The sequence below is a fragment of the Staurois parvus genome, unplaced genomic scaffold, assembly GCF_062004578.1.
Source record: "Staurois parvus isolate SC_StPar_1 unplaced genomic scaffold, SC_StPar_1.0 ptg000589l, whole genome shotgun sequence".
Classification (NCBI taxonomy): Eukaryota; Metazoa; Chordata; class Amphibia; order Anura; family Ranidae; genus Staurois; species Staurois parvus.
The window spans coordinates 2,061,379-2,085,303 of NW_028318385.1; the positions used below are offsets into that span (position 1 = coordinate 2,061,379).

At 39.9% G+C, this 23,925-nt stretch overlaps 1 pseudogene; it reads right to left on the reverse strand.

Moving 5' to 3' along the window:
• Positions 1 to 8,855: 8,855 nt before the first annotated feature.
• On the reverse strand, positions 8,856 to 9,017 carry LOC149449988 (U2 spliceosomal RNA; annotated as a pseudogene).
• Between the last annotated feature and the right edge of the window lie 14,908 nt (positions 9,018 to 23,925).

Below are 23,925 nucleotides of genomic sequence, written 5' to 3' on the forward strand. Positions count from 1 at the left end.
TTGAATTTTTTTTTTAGAGAAGCAATAGGATCATTTTAAACTCTTTGAATAAATAGTAAGCATGTTAAAAAAGCATCACTTAACACTTGAGTCTAAAAATGGCAACATATATTTCAATTTAAATGCACAATTTCCTTTAAGTTAACTTTTTATTACAATTTGACTGTACAACCTTACATAGTTGTTGCTAAATCTATAGGGGATTGTTGTATCACGTTTCCAGGTTTATCTTAGGTGATTATTTTTGAGTTGCCCCACAGCCATCAATTAGACTTAAGCTTACATTGGGCAATTACAAATGAAGAATTTAAAGTATAACTAAAGGCAAAACTTTTTTTTTAGTTTAGGATAGAGTTAAGAGGGAATAGAAAGACCCTAACCAGAATAGAGCTACTGGGACTTTTTAGGCACCATACCAGCAAAACTGCCTACAAAAGTTGTAAAAAAAAAAAATCAAAAGTTTTATTAAGCATCATTAAAAAAACATGATTGTAGTACAAAGATTGAGCATCAAAACAGCTCTTTTGATAAAAACATGTAACAATTACATATTGTGGCTATACAGAACATCAAGCTTATTATAAATTGATCCAAACATTTCATAGATAATACAACAGGTACAGTATATACACTGCTCAAAAAATTAAAGGCACTCTTTTTAATCAGAGTATAGCATCAAGTCAATTAATCTCCTGGGATATTGATTTGGTCAGTTAAGTAGTAGAGGGAGTTGTTAATCAGTTTCAGCTGCTTTGGTGTTAATTAATTTAACAACAGGTGCACTAGATGGGCAACAATGAGATGACCCCCAAAACAGGAATGGTTTTACAGGTAGAGGCCACTGACATTTTTTTCCCTACCCATCTTTTCTGACAGTTTTTTTCTAGATTTGCATTTGGCTAGGGTCAGTGTCACTACTGGTAGCATGAGGCGATACCTGCACTCTACAGAGGTTGCACAGGCAGTCCAACTCCTCCAGGATGGCACATCAATATGCGCCATTGCCAGATGGTTTGCTGTTTCTCCCAGCACAGTCTCAAGAGCATGGGGGAGATTACAGGAAACAGGCAGTTACTCTAGGAGAGCTGTACAGGGCTGTAGAAGGTCCTTAACCCATCAGCAGAACCGGTATCTGCTCCTTTGTGCAAGGAGGAACAGGATGAGCACTGAGGGAGTCCTACAAAACGACCTCCAGCAGACCACTGCTGTGAATGTCTCTGACCAAACAATCAGAAACCCAGAACCATAGAGCTTGACTGGCATTTGCTATTGAACACCAGAATTGGCAAGTCTGCCACTAGCACCCTGTGCTTTACACAGATGAGAGCAGGTTTACCCTGAGCATATGTGACAGACATGAAAGAGTCTGGAGAAGCCATGGAGAATATTATGCTACCTGTAACATCGTTCAGCATGGCCGTTTTGGTGGTGGGTCAGTGACGGTCTGGGAAGGCATATCCATGGAGGGACGCACAGACCACTACAGGCTAAACAATGGCACCCTGACTATCATTAGGTATTGGGATTAAATCCTTGGACCCATTGTCAGACCCTACACTGGTGCAGTAGGTCCAGGGTTCCTCCTGGTGCATGACAATGCCCCCATTTGATGCCGCCAGGTTGCATCTCAGACTGTCCAGGAGCTCAATGATTCCCTGGTCCAGATCTGGGAGGAAATACCCCAGGGCACCATTTGTCATCTCATTAGGAGCATGCCCTAACGTTTTCAGGCATGCATACAAGCACATGGGGGCCATACAAACTACTGAGTACCATTTTCAGTTGCTGCAATGAAATTTTAGCAAAATGGACTAGCCTGCTGCATCATTTTTCACTTTGATTTTCGGGGTGTCTTTGAATTCAGTCCTCTGTAGGTTGATAATTTTCATTTCCATCAAATGGTGGGGCATCCTTATGTTCCTAACACACTACCTAGTCCATATCAGTATAGATATCCAGCATTATATTTTTCCCCATTGAGATCTGATGTGTTTTCAAAGTGTTCCTTTAATTTTTTTTAACACAGTATATACAGCTCATATGTAGTTTCTTTATGGTTTTCTCTAATGTGTTTCGCAGGGCAAAAGCCCTCTTCCTCATGAAGATTTAACACACATCTCTAGAATTGTAAATAGAGCCATCATAATCAAATAGAGCACATAAAAAGGCAAATACAGAAAACAACAATATATTTACATTTACCAGGAGATAGCATGTGGTTGTTCATGAATAGTGATGGGCGAACACCCCGCCTGTTTGGTTCACAGTGAAACATTTGAATCTAATGAATGTTTGACCACGAACTTTGAGCTTAATGCAAATCTATGGGACTCAAACTTCTAAATTCAAAAGTGCCAATTTTGAAGGCTTATATGCAAGTTATTGGCCATAAAAGAAGTATGGGGACTCAGGTACTACCCTGAGGGACATGAATCAGTGAAAACAAATTCAAAAAGTACAATTTTTAAGGGGGCAGTGATTTTTCATTGTTTGAAGTAAAAAAAATGCTAAATTCCTATAAATATCATGCCTGGGGGTCCCCTTAAACTACCTGCAAAGTTGCACATCTGTAGAATGTATAGAACCTGCTGCAGCAGGAATTTTAAGGGGAACCCCACCGCTTCACCTCCCAAAAATGGAGGAAAAAAGTGCGTGGGATTCCTCTTTAGGCCTGGTAGGACTTTTAAGGGGAAACCCATTCCCTAAAAAATGTTGGGATAAAAGCATGGGGTCCCCTTAAATCTCTACCAGACCCTTGATCTGAACACAGGACTGGCAGGCCAGGACAGGGGGGTTGAACAAGTGGCCCCCCTCCTTGCAGCTTACCAGGCCACATGCCCTCAGCAGGGGAGCTTATTAGCATCATTGCACCCCTTTAAATAAGGGGGCACCCTCATGCTGCCCCCCCCCTTGTGAATGAGTAAGGGGTACTAGAACCCCTACCCATTCACTAAAGGGTTAAATATAGTATAAAAAAAGAAAACAAACTGTCTTTTGAAAAAATCCTTTATTGAACAAAAAAAAAGAAGTTTTTGACTAGTCCTTTATTAAAGCTTTGGCCAATCACAATGCACTGTGAGAGCACTGTGCATTGTGGGGCGCAGCAGGTGAATAGCCGCCGAACCCACAAATGGCCAATGTTTGAGTGGTAAGATCGAACATCAAGGCCATCACTATTAATTAAATGACCAGGAGACCATATTCATTCAAATGTAGAAAGGACCCTTACAAAGATTGCAAAAGAGGGGTGTAAGCCAAATGGGCAACTAAACTGAACCCCTTCTGTCTATGAAGAGAAAAATGGAAACAGTAATAGTAGAAAAAAATGAGTGGATATTTGTACCTAACTAGTTTATACCTAGAGTCCCCTATCTTGATTGAAATATATGTAAACGAATTTTTGATTGATAATGCCATCACCTTTGGTTTTTTTTTCTTCTATCACTGTTTCCTTTTTTTCTCTAAATAGACAGAAGGGGCTTAATGTAGTTGCCAATTTAGCCTACACCCCTCTTTTGCAATCTTTTGGAAGGGTCCTTTCTAGATTTGAATGATCATTGTCTCCCAATCATTTCATGAACAACGAGATGCTATCTCCCCAGTAAATGTAAATATATTGTTTTCCGTCTTTGCTTTTGTATGTGCTCTGTTTGATCATTATGGCTCTATTTACAATTCTAGAGATGTGTGTTAAATTTACCTGAGGAAGCGGGCTTTTGTCCTGCAAAGCTCATTGGAGAAAACCCTAAATAAACTACATATGAGCTATGTATATATACCGTATATACCTGTTGTATTGTCTATGGAATTTTTGGAGCGATTTATAATAAGCTTGATGTTCGGTATAGCCACAATATGTAATGGTTACATGTTTTTATCAATAGAGCTGTTTGATACTCAATCTTTGTACTACAATCATTGTTTTTTAATGATGTTTAAGAAAACTTTCATTTTGTACACAGTTTTGCTGGTCTGGTAGCTCTATTCTGGTTAGGGTCTCTCTATTTTTTCAGTGTCTCTATAATAAGGGGTGTGGCACCAGTAAAATCCACTAGCAGGTGTGAGACCAATAGGTATGTGGGTCTCTCTCCCTTTCTTTCTGTAGTAGGGTCTAGAACTCCTGTTAGTTTTTATTGCTGGCTGTATCCCCATGAGAGAGATTCTATTTGTCCTGTTTACCATTATCATTGAAAGTTAAAGTAAAAGAAAATCCCACATTTTGGGTTGTCCCCAGAAGAGCAAACGGGGGGGGGAAATCTTCCAATGGGAATACTAGTTCTGGTGACCTGGGTTCCCCAAAGAATTTCCTTCATATGCAGGGATTTCCGCTTACTTCCTGTATGGCTATAGGACAGGCAGTGAATGAAAATCTCTGCAATGGGACACAGATGGTGAAAAAAAATCTGACAAGGGTAAAAACCCTCCCTTGCTCTATCCAAAATGAAAAGAAAGTTTTGCCTTTAGTTTTACTTTAAGACTGATGGCCATGTGACAACACAACATTTCCTTGATAGCACAAATGACAAATTAACCCAGCGTGTTGCCATTTCTTCTTTTTTTTAAAATGTAATTGCTGACCATGTCTGAATGCATTAAACAAATATTATTTTACACTTGCTGAACCAAGCACTGGCCTGTATAGGATAAATATGTAGTGTTATTCTCAGGGGCAGACTGACAACTCATGGGGCCCCCGGGTAATAGGGGATCATGGGGCCCCTGTGTCTTTGCCCAAACTCAAAAAAGCCTATGAAAAAGGTACCAGGGGCATCTCATGGGGCCCCCTACTGACCCCAGGCCCTCAGGCAGTGCCCAAGTTTCCAAATGGTCAGTCCGCCCCTGGTTATTACTAGACCCATTCAACATATATTGACTTTCAGATAACTAATAGCTTCATTACTAATGTCCCAAGCACACTTACAGGGCAATACGATCCTAAACATATTCATTTTATGGTGAGATTCTTTTCACAGGGTGGTGTGCAGGATGGTTGGTCACTTTTATAGTAAACTTGAGCAGGTTTGTTGCATACTGCAATAGGTGAAAAGGAAGGAGAGGAGAGAATCAGAATATCCCAGGTCCAAACATCAGACTGGGCTCTCTAACATGTGGTCACAGACTATGTTGCCTGACTACACATAGCATTTTGTCTTCTTCAGGATTAAAGCAATTGTAAAGTCTGTACTAGAAAAAAAAAACGTTCCCCCTTCAGGTTAATGTCACAATGTGCCCATATGCATCACATACTAGCACATTATGACAGATATACCTATAAAGCGTATCCCTCCAGTGGTGTGTTGTCACTGCTGACAGGGATTCCCTCTTCACCCAGTCTTCCCTCCGGATTCGTGGGCTCCAGCCATTTGAGTGGCCAAGCCGTAATGACATCACTCTCATGCATGTGTACAGGTGTCACAAATGTGGCACAGTGATCTGAATGGATGGCACACTCCAGTGTCCCATCTATTCAGATCACAGTGTGCATGTGCCAGTGACATCACCTGCTGCCACAGATGAAAATATCTTCTAACTGGTGCACGTTTAGCCTTATTAAGCCTTATTATAAGTAAAAAAGCAGACTACCACTTTAAGATTCTAAAGCAATCCTAACCATGGTATTTAACAGCTATTAATATTTATGTGGGGCTTTACACTTAGCCTGTCACTGGCCATCTCTCTTATGGGGACAAGCACAATTGCTTCCTTTTAAGTCATGAACCCTTTAGCTTCAAGCACTTTGCTTTTTCAGCAATACCTCACAGGAGAAAAGATCTTCTTTCCAAGTCTATGTCTAGAGAAAGACAGATCTTTACAATGGCAGCTTTACAGGACAGAAGTGAACAGACAGTGTCCCAATTATTTAACAGTTCTTCAGCACACATCACCAGGCCCTCCACCTGCTAATTGGCTAGGTCATTAAACAATAAAGTGGTAATAAACTTGTTTCTGACATTTTTGCCTACAGGTAAGCTTATAATAGAGCTTACCTGTAGGTAAAATGATTATCTCCTAAACATGCACCGTTTAGGAGTGGTTCAACGAGCAGCAGCTGGTGATGTCACCAGCGTATGCACTCTGATGGAACAGAATACCCTTGCCGTCCCTTCAGAGCTTTGTGACGCAAACAGTGACTCCTGTGTGCATGTCCCAGAGGGACATCATCATGGCTCTGCCAGTCAGACAGCTGGAGCCTGCAAACCTGGAAGGTAGACTGGGTGAATATGGAAGCCATGTCAGCGGTGACAGCATGCCGCTGGAGAGCTTAGTTTTAGGGTAAGTCTCTCATAATGTGCTAGTATGTGGTGCATACCAGCACATTATGGCATTGCCTTGCTGGGGGAAATCACTTTTTCCCCCCCCCCAAACTTTAATACCACTTTAATAATACAGACATTCTTAAAAAAAGATTTGAGGTTAACATAACTCTTTGTCGGTTGAATTCCCATTTCTAAAACTGTAAAGCTAAGCTTGCAAGGGTTTTGTGAATTATGAATACACTTTCAGATCACTTCAAGCAAAGCTGTAAACTGCAAGACTGCATAATGCATTGATAGTATTTAGGAGATAAAGCAAATGTTATTTTAACAAATATTTATCACCAATCTTACTTAACACTTTCATTGTTCCCAAAATGGCTCAAACGTTTCCTTAGAGCTACAGGAACACCAGGATACATCCATGCAGTCATTAATGACTGGTAAAGTATGGTCTAATCAAATATCTCTCACATTCTCTTTATCTATCTTTTCATTTTGGTTTACAAGAAAACAAAAATTTTCTGTCTATCTGAAAATGTTATATTCAAATTTCTGTCCCAAAATGCCATATTCCTTACTAAAATAATATTTATTAGGCAGAAAACTGACCTTGCTTGGAAGTATTTCAAGTATTCTGAGCCCTGCAATTGGAGAAATTGCTATTATTATTACTGCAATGATATCGTACAATCTAAAGTATGGTATGATGACCATATACAGTAGTAAAATTGTTGTCATTGCCAATGAAAGGAGCGTGGAAAAAAGTACAATAAGGCCCCAGGCCCATGGAGAAGTCTATATAAGGTTTTCTTGGAAATAGCTGTGGAAAATAGCGTTCTCACACTAATGTTATTGTTGTTGTGTATGAGTGTGATTCCGTTTTAAAGCCAAAAGACATGGTGCAGAAAATCATTTTTCACAGTTTTCCCATGACTTACTAAGATGTATCATTCAGACATCAAAACATAAGTGAAGTTTAAACTGCCAAAGGTGTTCACTCACCCCTTGTGTCCCAGCATCATAAAGAATGCCTTGCCAGCTCTTGGCATTTCCCCAAATGAGAATGGGATCTCTAATGTTTCAGGAGACAGTAAAAAGTAGTGAAAAGCAAAGATGCAGCAGAGCGAATGGGATTTTTCTTCTTGAGAGCGAGAAGGTCACAGCTCTTTAAATCAAGCTGCACGGTTGGCAAATTCCTTTATTAATATGTGTCTCAGTCTGGATTTAAGGGGGTACTATCAAGTATTCATTTGAAATCTTGACATCAGAAATAGCATTACTGGCCACATGCTGGGTAACCACAGGATAATGTTTTTTTGTTGTCAGCCAGTTTCTTATACAGAACATTTACACTGTAATTCCATAGACCTCTTTGTTCCCAAATTGTGACAACTTAGAGGATGTATTGCACATTAGAAAAACTGAAGATTTATATTTACAGCAATATTGGCTGAATGTTCTTCAAAGGACATTTTTCCTCCATATTATCAAAAGTTTGAAGTGATTATTTTGTAAGAGTATTCTTACTCTGCCAAACATTGAGTTATTTTTCATTTGAAATCCAGGGAAACAACTAAATACATAATTAAAATACACATATATGAGCTATTTTACCTGCCGAAAGATTCATATTTCTGTCCTTCTTGTCTTAAGATTTACTTAGCTCTGCCAGGCAGCACAGGTACTGTAGCTTGGTGACTTGGCTTCTTTTTACCGTTTCTTAAGTAACACAGATAGGTCACCTACTTGCCTCCAGCCTATGGCTGGACAATGAAGGAACAGTAGGAGACTGATGATGTCACCTCTTTTTTTTTAAGTCCGCAAACGTGCAACTAAACAAAAAACCTGTAAGTGTTCACAAAAAATGTGCAAGTGCAAAACACCACACGAAAAAGTGCACTTAGGGGTGTGCTTTGTCCTTCCCCCGAAGGGGATGGACCACTACCCTGATCCCCCGGGGCACGAAGCTCCTGACAGGGACAAGGTTCCCATTTGGTCCTCCTGGCCAAAAGGCCTGGTGGACCACCGTTCCTTGTGTCCAGCCGAAGCCAGACACCCAGTACTTGGTCAGGGGGCTCTCCCGAAGAGAAAACCCCCTAGGGACAGGGGAGGAAGGAACCAAAAGGCCAAACATCCTCCCCCTAGACTTCAGGGCAGGCCCGAGGACCCACACTCTCCATCCTGTGAGAAAAACACACACATAAGTAAAGAAAAAGTGACAAAACGTGGGAGGTGCAATAAATTAAATAAATAAAAAATAAAAAAGTGGTCGTGCCAAATAGTGCACAGACCAGGCCCTGAGGCCTGTAGCAAAAATTGCCCTGGTCCTAGCCAAAAGGCCTGGTCCTAAGGGCGCTGTGCAGAAAAAGTTTGAAAACAAGTGACCATGTGCCATTTTCACACAGTGGGGTCCCACACCCAGGTGCTACTAGTGGCACCCCTGAGGCGACTACTCCGGGGGCACTGGTTTGCGGACTCTCTGCCTTCCCAACCCCTGGCCAGACAAGGTAGATCCGTCCAAATCAGGAGGTACTGGGTCCCTCTGACGTTCTAAAGGGGAATTACTTCCAGGCCCCAGCTACATGTGGGCATCCCGGGTTCTGTTCCCCCCGTAATAGCCATCAGGACCCCCATCATACCAGCAGGGTTACTATACAACCAGTCATCCCTGCAAAGCTAGAATGACCGTGGAGCACCCCTACTGGACACTGATAAGAACAGATACTACACTTGATCTTAGCCAAAAGGCCGAGAAGCGATCACCTCTTTTTTGATTCAAAAAGATACTTTATTACATAAGTATAAAAAAACATGATACTCGTTATCGGGGTACATCTCACCCTAAGCGATCACCTCTGTTACATCTCCTCTTGTCAACATGTTCCTATTCAGTGCTTGCAGGACTCCTGACTGGCCTCAAGAGCTGCCCCTTCTTTTATTAGTGTGAGTGCTGCTGTTCAACAGATTACAAGAATGTGATACCAGATCAATCAGGTGCTTTCACTGTTTGCAGTTAAAAATACATTTAATGTTTGTATAATAAGCACATAACTGCATGTACTGGGATTTTTTTAAAATTATTCTTAGGGTTTTGCTTCAAATGTATTTAGTTAGCATACATATTTTATAAGTATCTACTGTGCGGTACTAAAGGTATTGAATTTAGAGCTATGCTTTCATTCTGAGCTATATTACCCTAAGTGATATTTTTCCTTTTTTACTACGCAGACAGAAATCACTCCAAGCAAATTTTTTTTAAAAAGTACACTTTGATTAAGTTATTTATTTCTTTACATATTTTTTTTTAAATGCCACTAGTTTAAGTACCTGTTATCTTACTTTGTGTTAGATTCTTATAATCTATGGTGCACTAAGCCTCAGAATGAGAAAATGATGGATGGCAAATGTGAGTCAATCATACTTTAACAGAGTGTTGTGAATCTAACATGTGGAAGAGAGAACTCCGAGTTGACATTGTCTATGTGCTATTGCTCCTTCCTAGACATGGTTGGGCTGACTAAGGAAGCAGATGTTTGGCTGCCATTTTTTTCCTGAAGTCATCCATTAGTTGGGCAAGTAGTCCTACGGCAATTTCAGAGATGTTTTGAACTCTGAAGTTGGAGAATGCTAACAGCTATAACAGGAAGGTAGACAGGGCTGTATACTGTATAATCATCATGCTGCCTGAGTAATAACGCCCTTTTGTAAAGCATCTTGAGATTCTATGCTACATTGTATTAATAGTGGAAGCGCTAATAGTGGAAATGATTGTTTATGTTTCCTGAGCTTCAAAGAGTTATTTGACCACACTTAACATCCTCTTCATTCCTACATCCCCACAAAAACTTTTCCACAAATTCCCAGAAATAAACAGTAGAGGAAAGCAAAGTGATGGCATTTTTATTTGTAAATGAATAGGGGTACTGTGTACCCCAGACTCATTCATGTGGGGGGGGGATTATCTGGGGTCTTCCTCATTATTAAACGAGGCTTCCAAATTCCAATGAGCTTCTCTCCCACAGGCCCCACAAACACAAGGCAGGGGTTATAGGGATTCAGCCCTTGTCCTCATCAGCATGGAAACAAGGTGCATTTCCAGGGGAGTGCCATGGCAAGACACCTCCCATGTTGAGGGCATGTAGCCTAGTATCATTAAGAAGGAGGGGCACACCCTTGTCCCCTGGCAAGGCTCAGATTGAGGGTCTGGTATGAATTTCATGGAGAACTGTTTTGTTTTTGCATGAGATACCCCCTTAAAATTCATATGAGACTCAAAAGAGGAGATTTACTAAAACTGGTTGACTCAGAATCTTGGGCACCTATGCATGGTAGCCAATCAGCTTCTAACCTTAGCATGTTCAGTTTAGCTTCAGCAATAAAACCTGGAAGCTGATTGGTTTTTATGCAGAAGTGGACAAGATTCTGAGTCAACCAGGTTTAGTAAATAAACCCCAAAGGGTCTTAGGGGAGGATTCTACAAAATGTTTCTTTCATTCTTGCTGTAGGATGTGCTACAGCAAAATCACATTTACAAAGAAAACAAAAAGACACAGATTAAATTGCCAGCAAATAAAACTTTATTGATGGCTTCCTTTAAAAAAAAAGAAACATACAGAACCCTCCAAAGTTACTCCAGAATACATAACAGACCCTTTGGGGTCAGCTTTGCATTTTGGGGGACCATTGGGGTCTGTGTGCCATTTTTTTCTTTTTAAAAAAGACTCCAGGAGGGAACTGTCAGTTGCCTGCAATTTAACACTCTTCTTTGTAAATGTCAGTGTTAAAATAACTGATCCAGACTGAATGGAATTATTTATGTTTTTTGCATTCGTACATGTTCCCCATGCTATTTTTATGACCCCAACCCCCCAAAAGATTTGACAGATTTAACATCTATTAATTGTAATTTGTTTGGGTTCAGTATCTGCACTTTTGAAGTCTGAACATCTGACGTTCGCTGAACCTTGCTCAAAATGAACCCAGAGCAGTTCAGCTCACCATTACTCAACACATGGCTAATCAAAAATACTGCAATCCCCTCTATCTTTAAAGCCTAACTCTAGGCATTCATTAAGTGGTTAAAATGCCCAAGCCCCTCCCTCACATGCTGATAACAAATTGAATGGTATTTTTTTCTAAGGGATAATATAAAACAAAATATTACTTACCCTCTAAGGTCTCACTGCTTCTCCACAAGTTCTAATTGTGATGGCTGGTTCCCTGAAATCAATGTTCTTGATAGTCTCTGATCAGACTTGTCACTGTCCCACATTGCAACACTATCACAACAATGCAGGATCAGCACCCATGGGTCCAAACACCCAGTCATAATTCCATTAAACTAGAATTCAGAATCAAATTTTATCTTGTATTTTTTAAAGGTCTCATTGAAGTAATATACATTTTAAAATATTTTTATAGCTAATTTTCTTTTATTAGATTTGGTTACAGAACAGAAAACACCTGTTGATTTATTTTTGCAGAACAGTAAATCTTTCAGAAGATGCACTCTTAGCAACAAATAAAGTAATTAAGTAATTAAAACTTGACAAAGGATTTAAACTTCTCAAATATTTTCAAAATGAAATAATAAAACTCTGGGCTTTTCAGGAAAAAAAGAATATCTAATCTATATTTCCTATGTATAAGAAAAACAAAACAGAGCTCCTCCTTAAACTATAGGGTACGTCAGGTCTGGGATCCGTTCACAGTGCTTAATCTTAGCTTCACTGAATAAAGCCCATTTGCTACAGCAGAATCCACGAAGATAACATTTTAAGATGCTGCCCAGTCCCTTAAGCATAGACAGTGCAGCTACCCACCTGCATTAAACCCTATAAGCAGCTTTCCCACACTATGCATGCTTTGCCTAGGGCTGTGCAAAATATATCATTTCCATTAAGATTCTTTGCAATGTACATGGCAAAACAGTTGAACATAGCCTTAAGCAGGTAGAGCTTGGGCTGCCTCATAAATGGCCATATAATTGTACCCTAAAGCTGTTAAATGATCAAATAAAGTGACACTAAACATTATATGACATTAACCCTTCTATTTATGTATAAGGATCATGCCACTGTATTTTATTTAACCACTTGAGCCCCAGAGGATTTACCCCCCTTAATGACCAGGCCTTTTTTTGCTGTTTTGGCGCTGCACTAATTCAAATGATAATTGCGCGGTCATGCAATGCTGTACCCAAACAAAATTTACGTCCTTTTTTTCACACAAATAGAGCTTTCTTTTGGTGGTATTTGATCACCTGTGCGCTTTTTATTTTTTGCGCTATAAACAAAAAAACCACAAAATTTTGAAAAAAAACAATATTTTCTACTTTCAGCTATAAAAAATATATCGTAAACTCAAAGTTAGTCATAAATTTAAGCCAAAATGTATTCTGCTACATGTTTTTGGTAAAAAAAATCCCAATAAGTGTATATTGATTGCTTTGTGTGAAAGTTATAGCGTCTACAAACTATGGTATAGATACTGTAATTTATGCCTTTTTTTGCTATACAGCGCTGCACTAACTCAAATGATAATTGCGCGGTCATGCAATGCTGCACCCAAACGAAAATTACGTCCTTTTTTTCACACAAATAGAGCTTTCTTTTGGTGGTATTTGTTCACCTGTGCGCTTTTTATTTTTTGCGCTATAAACAAAAAAACCACAAAAATTTTGAAAAAAAACAATATTTTCTACTTTCAGCTATAAAAAATATATCGTAAACTCAAAGTTAGTCATAAATTTAAGCCAAAATGTATTCTGCTACATGTTTTTGGTAAAAAAAATCCCAATAAGTGTATATTGTTTGCTTTGTGTGAAAGTTATAGCGTCTACAAACTATGGTATAGATACTGTAATTTATGCCTTTTTTTGCTATACAGCGCTGCACTAACTCAAATGATAATTGCGCGGTCATGCAATGCTGCACCCAAACGAAAATTACGTCCTTTTTTTCACACAAATAGAGCTTTCTTTTGGTGGTATTTGATCACCTGTGCGCTTTTTATTTTTTGCGCTATAAACAAAAAAACCACAAAAATTTTGAAAAAAAACAATATTTTCTACTTTCAGCTATAAAAAATATATCGTAAACTCAAAGTTAGTCATAAATTTAAGCCAAAATGTATTCTGCTACATGTTTTTGGTAAAAAAAATCCCAATAAGTGTATATTGATTGCTTTGTGTGAAAGTTATAGCGTCTACAAACTATGGTATAGGTACTGTAATTTATGCCTTTCCTTGCTATACAGCGCTGCACTAACTCAAATGATAATTGCGCGGTCATGCAATGCTGCATCCAAACGAAAATTACGTCCTTTTTTTCACACAAATAGAGCTTTCTTTTGGTGGTATTTGATCACCTGTGCGCTTTTTATTTTTTGCGCTATAAACAAAAAAACCACAAAAATTTTGAAAAAAAACAATATTTTCTACTTTCAGCTATAAAAAATAACTCAAAGTTAGTCATAAATTTAAGCCAAAATGTATTCTGCTACATGTTTTTGGTAAAAAAAATCCCGTGCATTAGCGGGCAATCTGGCGCTATCTGGGAGGGGCGCTAACACTATCGGAAGTCGCCAGCGACACTGATACAGTGATCAGTAAAAATCGGTTCACTGATCAGTGACACTGGTGACAGGGCAGTGAATGGGTTAACTGGGGGGGGGGGGAGATTAAGGGGTTAAATGGGATTACTGGTGTACTAGCGGGCAATCTGGCGCTATCTGGGAGGGGCGCTAACACTATCGGAAGTCGCCAGCGACACTGATACAGTGATCAGTAAAAATTGGTTCACTGATCAGTGACACTGGTGACAGGGCAGTGAAGGGGTTAACTGGGGGGGGTGATCAAGGGGTTAAACGGGATTACTGGTGTACTGGCGGGCAAACTGGCCCTATCTGGGAGGGGCGCTAACACTATCGGAAGTCGCCAGCGACACTGATACAGTGATCAGTAAAAATTGGTTCACTGATCAGTGACACTGGTGACAGGGCAGTGAAGGGGTTAACTGGGGGGGGTGATCAAGGGGTTAAACGGGATTACTGGTGTACTGGCGGGCAAACTGGCCCTATCTGGGAGGGGCGCTAACACTATCGGAAGTCGCCAGCGACACTGATACAGTGATCAGTAAAAATTGGTTCACTGATCAGTGACACTGGTGACAGGGCAGTGCAGGGGTTAACTGGGGGGGGGGCGATCAAGGGGTTAAACGGGATTACTGGTGTACTGGCGGGCAAACTGGCTCTATCTGGGAGGGGCGCTAACTCTATCGGAAGTCGCCAGCGACACTGATACAGTGATCAGTAAAAATTGGTTCACTGATCAGTGACACTGGGTGACAGGGCAGTGAAGGGTTTAACTGGAGGGGGGGGGGCGATCAAGGGGTTAAACGGGATTACTGGTGTACTGGCGGGCAAACTGGCGCTATCTCGGAGGGGCGCTAACTCTATCGGAAGTCGCCAGCGACACTGATCAGTAAAAATCGCTTCACTGATCAGTAACAATGGTGACAGGGCAGTGAAGGGTTAACTGGAGGGGGGGGGGGGCGATCAGGGGGTTAAATGTGTCCTAGAGTGTTCTAACTGTAGTGTAGTGCTTGTGTACTCACTTTTTGGATGTCTTCTTCTCTGTCTGGAACGGAATGTGTCCAGGCAGAGAAGAATGATATCATATCCTGCCCTGTGTGTATGTCAACACAGGACAGGATAGGATAGGGACCGATCATGTGATTTCAGCCAGAAATCACTGGCTGAAATCTAATGATTGATCCCTCCTGGATCAAATAGTGTCACCCGCGGGTCGGCGGGAGCGCGCGCGCGCGCCCCCTGCTGGCAAAAGTGTCGGGAGCGCGGAACCCGTTTTTAAACGTGGTTTTGCGCTCCACTGCCGCCCTGCACACGTATATACACAGTGGCAGGGCGGCAAGCGGTTAAAGGAGAAGTACAGCCAAGGCTCTTTTGGCTGTACTTCTGTGGATCACGGGAGTGCAGTTCGTTCTGCACACCTCTAACCCGTTTTCAGCTGACAGCGAGCTGAAGTTCACTGTAAGCTCATGTTACTCAGCTAGTCCAGGCTGGGGAAAGATCCTGACTTTAAAGTCGAGATCCACCCCAGAGTCTGGACCGGCATCTGGCTCAGCCTCTCAGCAATGTTCTGAGAGCCTGAGCCATCCGTTCCCATCCTAACCACAGCCCAGTGCACCAATGAGTGCTGGGGGGGGGCAGAGCAGAGAGCGGTGACTGACAGTCACCGCTCTCTGCTCAGAGCAGAGAAGAGAACTCAGCGATCATGTGTGATTTTTCACCCTTAGAGCCGACAGGGGACAGATGCGGCATTAGACTGATGCTGCATCCCCCTAAGTTAGTATAAATAAGGAAAAAAACCCTACTTCTCTTTTAATATAAAAAAGCATTTGAGTACCTGTAATGTAATCATTGCAGTTCAACATTCACATGACATCTTTCCCATCCTTAAGGAAAGATCTGAAGGAGGACTTTATAGTGTTGACTTATGCTATATAGCAGCAGAGAATATCTTGGCTATGAATCCGTGTCGGTCACAAGACAAAAAAAAACAGCTTTAAAAAAAGAGAATCCAAATAATTACTAAATAGCAACAAAGTGTTTTAAAACTTATTAAAAATATACATTGTATTTATTTTTAGCTTGATTTATTTATTATAAGTATTTAATACTATCAATTGTATGCAGCACTTTACCTATACATCAGCCCTGCCCTCAAGAAGCTTACAATCATACACATACTAGGGCAATTTAGACAAGAGCCAAAGAACCTACCAGAATGCCTTTGGAATGTGGGAGGAAACTGGAGTACCCAGAGGAAACCCATACAGGTACAGGGAGAACATGCAAACTCTGTGCAGGTAGTGCCATGGCTTCTATTCGAACTGACAAGCCCTAGTGCTGCTAGGTGACATTTCAAATGTTTATGATTTGTTTTTTGCAAAAATGTGGTGTAGGCAGAGTTTTAGTGGACTGACAATAGCTTTCACTTTGTTCACATTGGTGTGCATGTGCTGGGACTAACAGGGAAGTGAAACCTCCATCAAACAACATCTTATATACCATCTTACAGTGTTTAGCAATACAAGCACTTGGAGGAGGATGGGAAGGGAGGGAACTGTACTTTATTAATGTGTATGTGCCCACATGTGTGTGTGCCTCTATAGTCACGTGGGCTGCACAGATAAGAAAAATTAGGAAATTAACAGCTTAGAAAAGAACTGAAACTGGAGCATGCTCAGTAGATGTAGCATTGGCTGGTCTACACTATCTCAGGCTGCAGCCTACATAAAACTAATTTTCTAGTGGCAAAGTGAGTATGAACTTTACTTTTAATGATTTGGTTTAATGACACTTTAAATATAAAACATTTCAATTGTACCTGATGAATCTCATGATAATTTATGCTGCAATATGAGATGTGTAACAATAACATAGGTGAATACAATAAAGTGTTTATAGTGCCTGTGAGCTACTATGGTGAATTTTAATTGTGCTACATATAATCAATTAAATCAAATCAATGCACATTCAACACAAACTCATAAATAGTGCTTATAACTCAAAATAAAATATAAATAGTGTCGCGCTCCTGTAATTATTATTTATATATTACCCATATATATCTAAATCTTTAAATAAAATATATATATACATATATACAGGGGTATATCCCCCTGATGAAGCCACGTGACCCGGTGGCGTAACGTGTAGGGGAGGGGCTCTGACGTCACTACGTTGTCGGCTATTGACGGCGAGTACAGGAAGTGTGCTGAGCACACACAAAGGTTTTTTCTTACCAAAAAGGAGCAATTTTATTTTATGAAATGTGAGTGGTATTATGCACCTTGTATGAATAAAACACTTAAGAGGATAAGGCACGATGTGTTTTTTTTCTTTTTTTCTGATACTACTTATGTGGAGTACTGGAGGGGGCATAAGGAGGAATTAGACCCCTGGAGGTGAGAAGGAGGAATCCATCCATCCATAACCAATACAGGGATCAGAGCATTGGAAAGACACCAGGTGGAAAATAAGAATATTACAAGGTTATATCATCTGAGAAGGATTTCTGGCGCAGGAGGTTTTCATCTGTCCATATAGGACAAAAAGCTATTTTAGCCTAAATATTAATTAGGCTAAAAAGAAGGTGAGCGCATAGAAAAATCATATTTGATCAATTTTTTGAAAGCATGTTTTTTGAGTCATAATTCAAAGGGGACTATTTATATATTTATTTATGGACACATTTTATATGCAAATTTCCTATGATATTGATTAAAATTTTTTTGCTTATTGATATATTTTAATCAGCATTTGATTAGTATATGACATAAACCTTTTCAATAATCTACACACACCCTCTCCCGCAGTCTCATACTGCTAACATAATGTCCATAATACAGTCCATAATCCAAAATTGGAAATCCAAAAATAAACATAAAATATTAAAATAAATAACTATAGAAATTATAAAAATTTTAGTCCACGCTTTCCAATCTTCCAACTGTGTAAATGTCCAAATCTTCCCTTCAATCCAAAAGCACCTGTCTTCGGTCCATCCCCAGCCCGTGGTTTCGGGGGGCGACCCCGCGGCATTGGGCTCGGATTATTTTTTCTTTCAGGTTAATGTCGCCTCTTCCTCTTTTTTTCACAACGGCGGCGGAAGCAGCAGCAGAGCAGCTCTGCTGCTGCTTCCGCCGCCGTTGTGAAAAAAAGAGGAAGAGGCGACATTAACCTGAAAGAAAAAATAATCCGAGCCCAATGCCGCGGGGTCGCCCCCCGAAACCACGGGCTGGGGATGGACCGCAGACAGGTGCTTTTGGATTGAAGGGAAGATTTGGACATTCACACAGTTGGAAGATTGGAAAGCGTGGACTATAATTTTTATAATTTCTATAGTTATTTATTTTAATATTTTATGTTTATTTTTGGATTTCCAATTTTGGATTATGGACTGTATTATGGACATTATGTTAGCAGTATGAGACTGCGGGAGAGGGTGTGTGTAGATTATTGAAAAGGTTTATGTCATTTTGCACTTTCAAGGGTGAAAGTTTGACTTTTCTGTGGGAAGTTATAGAGTTTTGATTTATTATGATTAGTATATGAGTTTTGATTTATCACGCACACAAGGATATATATTTTTAATCACATTTATATTTATATATATTTTATTTAAAGATTTAGACACATAGGTGAATATTTATTTTCTACACAGGGGTTCATAATTTCATTGTCCAACATGTTTACACATTTAAATTAATATTTGTTTGTCTGGCTAGTGGGACTAAATGTGCAGCAGTTTACTGTATTTATGAATATTCATATACAGTATATTACTTTAGTCTTTTTAATAATGTTAGTGTTAAAAATGCACCAAGCTAAAGCTGTTAAAAGGATAAATGAAAACGATGAAGGCAATTATTTATGAATTATCATAATGCACAGTGCCCCAGTGCAGTGCACTGAAGTGTAATCTAGATTAGATGTACCCAAATCACTCTAGACAAAATTATTTACTTCCCAATATACATGTATCCTTGTGTTTTAATTAAGTCACAAACTTCCCATTGCTGTTACTCATTCCACTCCACTAATTATAATGGTTTTGCATTACAGACTTTGATTTAAGCATGCCTGAGGATGAGGCACTGGAGGGCACTTACGCTAAGCTGAAGAGATACAATACACAGACGGCATTGGCATTCATTGCTTATTCCCCACTTCATCTGTTATTTAAAACTATTCAATACTTAATCTGCTATAATAACAGATAGTGTAAAGTGATCACTTATGTACAGGAAAACGTATGCTGTATTTTGTTTTCATTTACTTTTTTTTTTCCTAACACATGAAATTGGCATTGTTTTCTGTTCAAATGTAAAGAGTGTTTTTCTTCAATTATTTTTGTTTGCTCTTGAGTTATTATACATATTAATTTTTTGTTATGAAAAACTGAATATAACCACTGGCATTAGAAGACATAAACGGCCTGGCTGTAAGTGTTCCAAATAATTTTATCAATTGAACCTGATGATAACGCATAAATGGCAATTAAAAAGTCCTTCTTGCTTCCAGCTATTCTTGATAACTATCTGACTACATATGTGAATTTAAAGTTAAAGTGAAAATTCAAACAATCAATAGGACTAATTAGAAAAGTGTATTATTTTAAATGTACTTTTAAATTTAATTGCAATCCCAGAAAGAATGAGGGAATAGACTGGAAGAGAACATTAATTAACATCTGGCTATTTATGCATAGTATAAATAGTCTCATGATCCTTTAAACATTTTTGGGTATATAACTCAAATATAGCCAATGATTGTTAATTGTTGCTCCTCTAGGACAATTGACAACAAAAGGGAGGCCAACACTCATAATAAGACATAATCAGAGCTCCAATGTGCTCTTCATTGTTTTACATATTCATTTCTAAGCTTGCTGAAGAAGACAACAAAAACAATGACAGTATACTCTTGCTGCCTGATTGTCTATTAGCAAGCTGGGGTTGGGCTGATGACCAAGTTGTAAGTGAAGAGGAGAACAGGTCTCTAGTCTGGAATGCCTGGATCACAGGAATAGCTTCACATAATTACCAGTTATGGTAGGTTACATAGTTCACACATACAGTATGTATTTCAGCTTTAGTTCAGCTGTTTTGCCTGGATTTGAGTTTTAAAAAAGGGCACATGCAAGAAAGTAGTACTGTATGAGCAGGGGCGGACTGACAACTCATGGGGCCCCCAGGAAATAAGGGATCATGGGGCCCCTGTGTCCTTGCCCAAAAGCCTATGAAAAAGGTACCAGGGTAATCTCATGGGGCCCCCTACTGACCCCGGGACCTCGGGCAGTACCCGAGTTTGCAAATGGTCAGTCCGCCCCTGTGGAGGGGCTAAATGCAAGTTCTGGCAGTGATAGGAGCTGATCCTGCATTTTTGTTGACACTGTACTACTGGGGACACTAATATAGTTCTGATTGTGATCAGAATGCTGATCCGTTAAGATACTATACTATTAGTGGCAGTTAGAGTGTGATTATGGTAGAGTGGCAGGCAATTGGACTAGTGGTAGCTGAGACTGGCTGAGAGGGACACTAACTGACTCTGACACTATCTGACACCACTAGTGACACTAATACTGTGATCAGTGATAATACTGGTGGTGCCTGGGGAAGTAAATGTACTGTTGGTGGTCGGCAAGTGGTTAAGCCATGCCCAGAGTTCAACAGTAGATGGAGAATCAAGGACTGACTGGATTGAACAAGAAATAGTCTATAGGCAGACACTAGGCAGATCAGTCATACTACTTAAATGTTTTCTTTTTTGCTTATACTGGAGACTTTTAACTCTTAACCACTTCAATACCAAGCACTTTCACGCCCTTTCTGCCTAGGCCAATTTTTAGCTTTCAGCTCTATCACGTGATGAATGACAATTACGCAGCCATGCAACACTGTACCCAAATGAAATTTTTATCATTTTGTTCACACAAATAGAGTACCTGGCTCAGTCTCTTAGCAATCCTCTGAGAGCATGAGGCAGCCACTCCCTTCCCTTCCACAGCCCAGCACTCCAGTGAGTGATGGGTGGGCAGAGCAGACAGTGGTGACTGACAGTCACAGCTCTCTGCTCAGAGTGGCAGGAAGAACTGAGTGATCAGCAGTGTCTGATTACTCAGTTCTCACCCTTATAGCCAGCAGGGGACAGATTCATCATCGGACCAATGCTACATTCACCCAGGTAAGCATGATTAAAAAAATAATAAATCCCATACTTCTCTTTTAAACTGAAGTGCTAAAGCAAAAAGACTTGTTCTGTTTCTATGAATCAACATGCATTATCATATGAAAAGGTGTTAATCAAAAACAAAACACAGGAAGGTAGTACATTTTCCTTTAAATATTCTGGACATACAGTATTTTCAAATAGTCAAATGAGTAACTGGTTTAATCAAATTATTATTTACTAAAGATTGTCAAATAATTAAATTGCTTTTGTTTATTAAGGCCCAGCTAGGGTTTAAATGCTAATCAATCTATCTGTTCTATTTTTCTTTTATCGGCTCGCCATTGCTTGCTTTTCAAGTACTCTGCTGATCCAGCTTTTATTTACTTGCAGAATATCTTGTTGATTAAAGGAAACCTACACTGAGAGAAATATGCTTATCATTGCTGATCTCTGTTTAATAATGCTAGTTGCCTGGTTGCCTTTGGGTTCAGTACTGTGAGTTATTGACCCAACCTGTGAAGTTAGAGAATATGATGTACTGAGATGAGAATAATTACCACTTATATGTCTTATTATTATATGCCTTAAAATTATTTCAGCTAACTGAATTGGATTCAATGGAGAAAGTGTAATCACTAATTTTTTGTTTTGCTTTTAAAGAGTGCAATTGAAAATAAATAGTCATAAAGTATGAAAAAATTGGTCTTTCATTTACATGACTATTTTGTGTATTTTTTCACAGAAACAAAACAAAAATCAGATAGCAAAAAAAATAAATAAATAAAAAAACTCATTATAAAAATGAAAATTATAGTAAACAAATAATTATCAAAATCACATAAAGGGAAAAATAGAATTATAAACAAAATTAAATGAAATAAAGTTAGCTACCTTAATTATACCACTCCACTAAAAAAAAAACACAAAAGTGTCGATCTTTTGAGCACGTTACTTACAAGAGAAGCATAGCATTCCTATTTTGGCATTGCTTCTCCTGTAGGTCACAGAAGTGCAGCTCGTACATTCTGCACTCCTGTCACCCATTTTCAGCTGACAGCAGACTAAAGCCCACTGTCAGCTTTCATCACAAAGACGGTCCAGGCTCTGAAAAGATCCCGGCCATTTGGTCAAGATCCACCCAGATGTCTGGACCAACACCTGTCTCTTGCATCTGTTGCAGGTCGAGATGCTGCCCTTACACCTCTTGTCCTGTTTCCCTTGGGGATGGTGACAGGATACAACAGAGCACAGAGTGGCATGGGTGCCCGTAGGAGATCCGGTTCTAATTATCTTGGAAGCAGATGCAGTTGGAGCAGGCCAATTGGCAGTAGAAAGACACTGGATCTTGAATGTGTGGTCAGAAAGACAGGGGTCAGCAACAACAGGGCAGCAGGAGTGCAAAGTCAGGAACTGGAAGCAGAGTCAGAGCCAGGCCAAGGTCAGCATCAAGTGAGAAGATGTACTGGAACAGCAGGCCGGAAGCAAGATCAGGTCACAAGCCAGAGTCAGCAACAGAGGTTCAGGAACAAGCAGAATGAACAAGCGGAGTCTGGATACAGAGGAGCACAGGATCAGGTCACAAGCAGAAGTAGCTGATGACCACTCAGCAACTAACTTGAGTCCTGTAAGGCTTTAAATATGCCACTAGGCACCAAAGTCCATCAAATTAGAATACGTATGTACATAAACATGTGCACTATGCTTATGTTGATGTGAAAATGCCTGTATAGATGCGTGCAGGGTCCTAATGCTGTGCAGTTCTATGGACTGTTCTGCATGCATGCACATTCCTTTGAGCATGGGCATTCCTTTGAGCACAAGCATTCCTTTGAGCACAGCCTTGAGCATGACTTTCCTGCCAACCTGGCTCAGCCTCTCAGCAATCAGCTGAAAGCTTGAGACATCCCCCCTCTCAACAGCCCAGCACTCCAGTGAGTCAGAGGGTCAGAATGGAGAGCCAGAGACTGATAGTCATGGCTTTCTGCTCAGAGTGGAGGGTGAGAACTGAGCGATCAATGGTGTTTGATCGCTCAGTTCTCTGTGCATAGCCGGCGGGAGATAGATGCAGTATCAGATTGATGCTGCATCCACCTAGGTAAATATACATTTTTTTCATAAGTCCATACTTCTCTTTTAAGAAACTCAGAGTGTATGTATACCTATTTTTTGTTTTGTTTTAGATAGAGTAGAGAAGGGTTAAAACCTCTGTCACTGTATCCCATAAGAAATTTCCCAGAGACACAACAGGATGCTAGAGGAAATCTCCCAAAGTGAGGGGGCAGGGTAGTGAGGAAAGTGAGGGGGAATTACCATTTTAGACAGGTGTCTTTATCCTCTTCAATCAGGGCTCAGACAGCAATACAAACTAGTCAGAGGGTTCTGAGCCTCATGTACTGTATCTGAAATTTTAAAAATATACTGTATATGTTTTGCTTAGAAAAAGCAAAGTTTAGAGTTTCTACCTTGCCTAAATCACTAATTTTGCAGCAAGATCAATTTTGCCAATATCAATACATTTACTGTTACTGATTATACACTAATCATATATACATACATACAGCAGCGGGATTAACGTCATTTGTATCAGCATGCCAGGCAGGTATGGCTCCAAGTCTTGGAGACGTTTTGGTAAAGAAATGTGAGGATCAGTAAGGAAGAGTAGGATGTCATCAGTGAAAGCTGCTAGCTTGTAAGAACAGTTGCTTACTGTAATCCCTCTAATATCAGGGTTCAATCCTAGGCTGTTCAGAAGGGGTTGTAAAGTCAAAATGAAAACAAAGGGGACTGGGGACATGCTTGCTTTGTTCCTTTGTGTAATTGGAAAGCTTCCCACAGGTGGCAATTTACATGTACTTTTGCTATAGGGGCAGAGTACAGTGTGCATATATAAGCTCGCATACAGAGT